The sequence below is a fragment of the Oratosquilla oratoria genome, chromosome 25, assembly GCF_046742065.1.
Source record: "Oratosquilla oratoria isolate Oo_2021 chromosome 25, ASM4674206v1, whole genome shotgun sequence".
Taxonomy (NCBI): Eukaryota; Metazoa; Arthropoda; class Malacostraca; order Stomatopoda; family Squillidae; genus Oratosquilla; species Oratosquilla oratoria.
Window position 1 is genome coordinate 31,500,443 of NC_134801.1, and position 6,403 is coordinate 31,506,845.

At 36.5% G+C, this 6,403-nt stretch overlaps 1 protein-coding gene across 3 annotated transcripts in view; it reads right to left on the reverse strand.

The window, feature by feature from the left end:
• LOC143038883 (uncharacterized) overlaps positions 1-254 on the reverse strand; it is a 139,803-nt gene extending 139,549 nt beyond the window's left edge. For all 3 annotated transcript variants that reach the window (XM_076208558.1, XM_076208556.1, XM_076208555.1), the window contains exon 1: positions 1-254. This exon is cut by the window's left edge and continues 172 nt beyond it. The gene's annotated coding sequence lies outside the window, so the exon portion shown is untranslated.
• Between the last annotated feature and the right edge of the window lie 6,149 nt (positions 255-6,403).

Below are 6,403 nucleotides of genomic sequence, written 5' to 3' on the forward strand. Positions count from 1 at the left end.
AAAATCGAATGTCGTTCAGTTGATGATCTTTTCACTCCACTCTTTCGCTAGATCAACGACGCCTAAATCAAAACTATCGTATAGAAAATATCAAATTATCACAGTTTCTATTTTATCTATGTATCTGTTTATTTAAATTTTCATTAATTTATTTATTTACTATATAGGCACTTATTACTCAGAATTTTAAAAAATGTAACACTGATTGAAAATCGACAATATCCATGCGGAGCAGCACCAGAACGGAAATGATGGTGGCGTCTGTCAGGGCATCACCAAGTACGAGTCCTTCAGGCGAGGTGGGCAGATGCCAAGTGTGGCCATACAGCAAAAATATCATCAAAATAAAACGATAATTGTAAATAATTTTATTTGTTTGGTTTTATACATTTTTAGAGGATTTTTTCAATGTCGGTAAATGTGATGTTTAATGGGAAAATAGGTAACGTGTGTGAGAATGTATTTACACATATATTCACACACACACATATACATACACATGAGACTGAAAAAATTGTATATCAAAAAATAAAAGAAAGGTTCAGAGAACGAGATGGAGAGTATAAAATTAAAACTAACTTATACCGACATAGAGGGATTAATCTCTGGATTAAACGAACTAAATGAGTACCTGTCAGAAGAAAAACCAGACATAATGGGAATTGTGGAGACAAGACTAAGAAGTCCATTATTACAGAACAGTGTTGGACATGGATTATATAATCACTGGCTTAGAAATAGAGAGGGGAAACAGGGTGAAGTCATGTTCTTGGCTAAGAAAAACTTAAATGTGACGAAAATTACATATGGAGAGAACAGGGTGGAGTGATCACAATAAAAGTTGAAGATAGTGACATAAAAAGTAGAAGGTATGCAGTGATTTATGTGTCACCAAAAAACGGGTTCTTAGAGAGAGATTATTCTAAAATGTTAGATGATACGAGACTTTCATTAAACGAGATGCTGAAGGTACTTATGAGAGATTTTATCTGCAAAGAAATATGTTGGGAAGAGATGAGAGTGAGAGGTGGAGATCAATAGGGAAATGTATTACTCGATATGACTATAGAATATACAATGACACAATGAGTAAAAGATGACACTAGATTCAGAAATAATGAAGAACCATCGAGACTAGATTTATCATTTACGTCAGAACCTGAAGTTGTGTACAAAATTGAATACAAGACACCAATTGCGAAGAATGACAACATATTACTTGAGTTAAAACTAAAGTAGGAAATATATATAGAGAGAAAAAAGAAATACAGAAAAGGAAGACTGATGTATAGTAAAACTGACCTTGAGAAACTTAGGATTTTTTTTTTTTTTTTTCTTAAAGCTATCTGGGAAAAATTCTATAATGAAGAAACACAAATGGAAGAAAAATGGATGATTCTGATGAAAATCTATAGAGGAGTGAATAACTGTGTCTGAAAGTAAAAACAAGAAAAGGTGAATATTAAATGCTGGTTTAACAGAAGGTGCAGCAAAGCGAAAGTTAGAAGACATAAAGCTTTGAAAAGAGGGAGAAAAGACAAAAAACCTAGAAAGTGGCAGATATATATTAATCGAAGGAATGAATATATAAAAATACACAGGGAAGAAAAAAGAAACTATGAAAAAGACATAATAGAAAAATGTAAGGATCAGCCAAAAATATTCTATAGATATGCAAATGGGAAACTTAAAAACAAACAGGAAATAGTGAAACTACGCCAAGGGAATATGGAATACACAGAAGATATAGAAATGGCGGAAGTCATGAGCAAACACTTCAATTCGGTTTTCACTAGAGAAAATGTACAACATCGAGATGAAGGAAGAGAAGTGAACCCTTCCCCCATAAGGGAAATAATAGTAGTACGGAAAAAAATAATGGACCAAATAATGAACCTTGATGTCAAGAAATTGCACGGCCCGGATGGAATCACAAACTGGATATTAAAAGAATGTAAAAAACTAATAAACAAAATATATAACATAAGTTGTTCAGTCAAAGAAGGAAAAATACCAGAAGACTGGAAAAAAAATTCTATCGTACCAATATATAAAGGAGGGAACAAGGAAAACCCAGCAAATTACAGACCGGTTTCCCTTACATGCACGGCAGCCAAAATTTGTGAAAAAGTTATAAACAAAAAAAAAGTAGATGGATAAAACATCTGGAGGAGAACAATATACTAATTCCGAGACAATTCTGATTTAGACAGGGAAGATCATATGCCACAAATTTTATATTTTTTTATTCAAGACTACTAGATGTAATACAGGAAATGGACGGATGGGCTGATTGTACTTTCCTAGATCTACAAAAAGCTTTTGACAATGTCCCACACAAAGAAAAAAAAAGTAAGAAAACTGGAAACCATAGGAGGGATACAAGGTAAACTACTGAAATGGATGGAGGATTTCTTGCATTGAAGAAAAATGAAAGTAGTGCTCAGAGGTAAGAGTTCTACTTGGGAAGAAGCAATCATTGGAGTTCCACAAGGATCAGTATTGCCTCCAATAGGGTTTGCTATTTATGTGAATGGCATGGGCGAGGGTATGGAGTGTTACACGAGTTTCCTTGCAGATGACGCAAAACTGTTAAAGAAAGTGAGTACTGAAACGGACTGTGATTCACTGTAGAGATCTGAACATGATTTGGGAATGGAGTCAAAAGTAGGAAGTGGACTTCAACATTAAGAAATGTAGCATAATGGAATTTGAAAAAAGTCATATATATATATATATATATATATATATATATATATATATATATATATATATAAGTATATATACATATATATGTAGTTTTATATGTAGTTAATGAATGGAATAAACTTCCTGCACAGGTAGTGCAATGTAGTTCAGTTCGAAGCTTTAAGAATCATTTAGATAAACACCTAAGCAAGATGCTGTAATGATTATTTATTTTATATTATTTGTTTTTGTTTTGTTATCATTTGTCTTTCTGATTTTCATTTATTATTAGTTATATGTCAATTTATTATTATTTACTATTTACCTGTTTGTTTATTATTTAACTATACCTATGCATTTATGTATTTTATTTGTTATTTACATTATTATAGTTTTTATTTATTATTTTATTATCATTATGATTTTTTTCGCATCCGACCTAGATATGGACCAAAAGGTCTCCTGTCGGCATGCTCTGCCTTTGTAATCCTTTGTAATTACTTTTTTCAAATTCCATTATGCTGCATTTCTTAATGTTGAAATCCACTTCCCACATATATATATATATATATATATATATATATATATATATATATATATATATATATATATATACATATACATATCAGGACATATATATATATATATATATATATATATATATATATATATATATATATATATATATACATATATATCAGGACAATATAGAAGTGTTGAAAAGGAAGTAAAGAAAGTGGGATCTGAAAAAGACCTGGTAGTAATCATCACAAAGGATATGTCTCCTAATAAACAGTAAACAAAATTGTCGGAGAAACCTACAACTTGCTAAGATCAATAAAATTAGCCTTAACTTACTTGGACGATGAAATGGTAAAGAAAATACTAGCCACACTGATAAGGTCAAAATTGGAGTACGCAGCAACACTATGGTCACCTAGCACTAGAAAGAATATAAGGAAAATTGAGAGAATCCAGAGAGCAACTACGAAGATGGCCCAACACTATCAAAACTGTCGTTTGAAGACAAATTGTCAAAACTAGAACTACCGACTCTGGAACAAAGGAGAGAAAGAGGTGACTTGTTGACCATCTACAGAATTATGAGAGGTATAGAAGTCCTTGGTAGAGAAGACTTACTAAATTGGGATAAGAGAAACACAAAAGGACATGGAAGGAAGCTCAAAAAGGACAATTATAGAAGAGACCTGAAAAAGAACAGCTTTCCACACAGAGTGGTGGATGTATAGAACATGCTAGACGAAACAATAGTGTGTACAAAAACAATACACGAATTTAAGACCGTTGTTCCTGTATTCAAAGAAAGGGATGGGGATTGGGACTAGGCATCCTTCTCCTTGTAGCCCCACAGGGCACATTCCTAAAAGTAAAAGCAAAGGTATAAGAGGGTCTGGAAGTTCTCGGACCAGCACCCTAAGGTTTGGGTCTTTTAATGTGCGTGGATGTGGTACAGATGAGAGTAAAAGGGAAGAGATAGGTAGTATGTTTGTGAGAAGAAAGATGGATGTGTTGGCTTTGAGTGAAACTAAGCTGAAAGGGAAGGGCGAGTGTAAGTTTGGGACTATAAGTGGGAGGTTATCAGGAGTGAAGAGAGGGCGAGGGAGGGAAGGGGTGGCTATACTAGTAAGTGAAGAGATAGGTAAACGTGTAGTGGAGTGGAAGGAGGTTTCCTCAAGGATAATGTGGATGAAGGTGAAACTGGGAAAGGAGATGTGGGTTTTTGTAAGTGCATATGGGCCTGGCAGTGAGAAGAGTGTAGAAGAAAGGGAGGCCTTTTGGATAGATTTAAATGAGTGCATAGAGGGTTTAGGGAGAAGTGTAAATGTAATAGTACTGGGAGACCTTAATGCTAGGGTAGGAAATGATCCAATTGATGGAGTGGTTGGGAAATGTGGAGTTCCAGGAAAAAATCGTAGTGGAGAGTTGATGGTGGAAATGTGTCTAGAAAAAGAGTTGATGATAGCAAATACAGTGTTTTGGAAGAAAGTCAAGCATAAGTACACATGGGAGAGGGCGGTGGAGGGAATGGTGGTAGATAGAGCTTTAATGGACTATGTAGTGGTAAATAGGATTATGATAGGAAGAGTTAAGGATGTACAAGTGCTAAGGGGAGAGGGTGGGGGAATATCAGATCATTTTCTGGTGGAAGGTAAGTTGAGAGTGGAGGACAGATGGAGAAAGAGGAAAGGGACAAAAGGTAGGGAGGTGCTTAGAGTGAAATCTTTAAATAAAGAGGAAAAGGAGAAGGAGTACAAGAAGAAGCTGAAGGAGAAGTGGGAGGGAGTGAAGGATAGAGTAGAGGTAGGTGTGGAAAATGAATGGGGATGGTTCAAGGAGGGAGTCACAAAGTGTGCAAGGATGGTGTGTGGAACAAGAAGGACAGGAGGAAATAGAAGGAAGGGTAGTGAATGGTGGGATGAGGAAATGAAGAAGGTTGTAGAAGAGAAGAAGCGAGCTTACACAGATTGGTTACAAAATAGGACGAGGGAGTCATATGAGACGTACAAAGAAAAGAAAAGAGAAGTAAAGAAAAAGGTAAAGGAGGCAAAGAGGAGAGCAGATGTAAAATGAGGTAGGAGTATGAAAGAAAAAATTGAAAGTAATAAAAAGATGTTTTGGAAAGAAATTAAGAGAGGAAGAGGAGGCGAATCAAGTAAAGAAGAAAAGGTAAAAGGTGCAGATGGAGAGATGATAATGGAGGAGAAGGCAGTAAGGGGAAGATGGGCAGAATATTTTAGGGAGTTGCTAAATGTGAAGGAGGATAGGGAGGGAAAGATAGCTGCAGTGGGAAATGCTAAGAAAATGAGAGTGATGAGTGAGGAAAATGGAGGAGAAATAAGGAAGGATGAAGTGAAGGCAGCAGTTAAGATGATGAAAGCAGGTAAGGCACCTGGTCTGGATGGATGCCATGCAGAATGTCTTAAAAAAGGAGGTACAGTGATGGTGGACTGGCTGGTGAGGTTATTTAATGTTTGCTGGAGAGAAGGTAGAGTGCCGGAGGACTGGAGGAGTGCTTGTATAGTTCCACTTTACAAGGGAAAGGGGGACAAGTGTGAATGTAGTAGTTAAGTGTTAAGTGTAGTTGGGAAGGCTTATGGGAGGCTCTTGTTTGAGAGGATTAGGAGAGGAACAGAGGGAGTAATTGGTGAGGAACAGTGTGGGTTTAGGACAGGTAGAGGTTGTGTAGATCAGATTTTTGTGGTAAGACAGATATGTGAGAAAGCTATAGGAAAGGGGAAGGATGTTTTTTGGGCCTTTATGGATCTGGAAAAGGCTTACGACAGGGTAGACAGGAAGGCACTGTGGGAGGTTATGCGGATATACGGGATAGGAGGAAAGCTTCTCGGAGCTGTCAAGAGATTTTATGAGAGTAGTAGAGCTTGTGTCAGGATTAGAAATGGAGAGAGTGAGTGGTATGAGGTAAAGGTGGGACTTCGTCAGGGATGCGTTATGTCTCCCTGGCTTTTCAACTTATACATGGATGGGGTAGTGCGAGAGGTAAATGCAAGGGTAGTGGGTCAGGGATTGGAGATGGTTAAAGAAAATGGAGAAAAGTGGGAGGTGAGCCAGCTGTTGTTTGCTGACGACACTGCGCTTGTGGCAGGATCGGAGGAGGGATTGAGGAAGTTGGTGACAGAGTTTGGGAGAGTGTGTGATAGAAGAAAGCTGAAGATAAATGTGGGTAAAAGTAAGG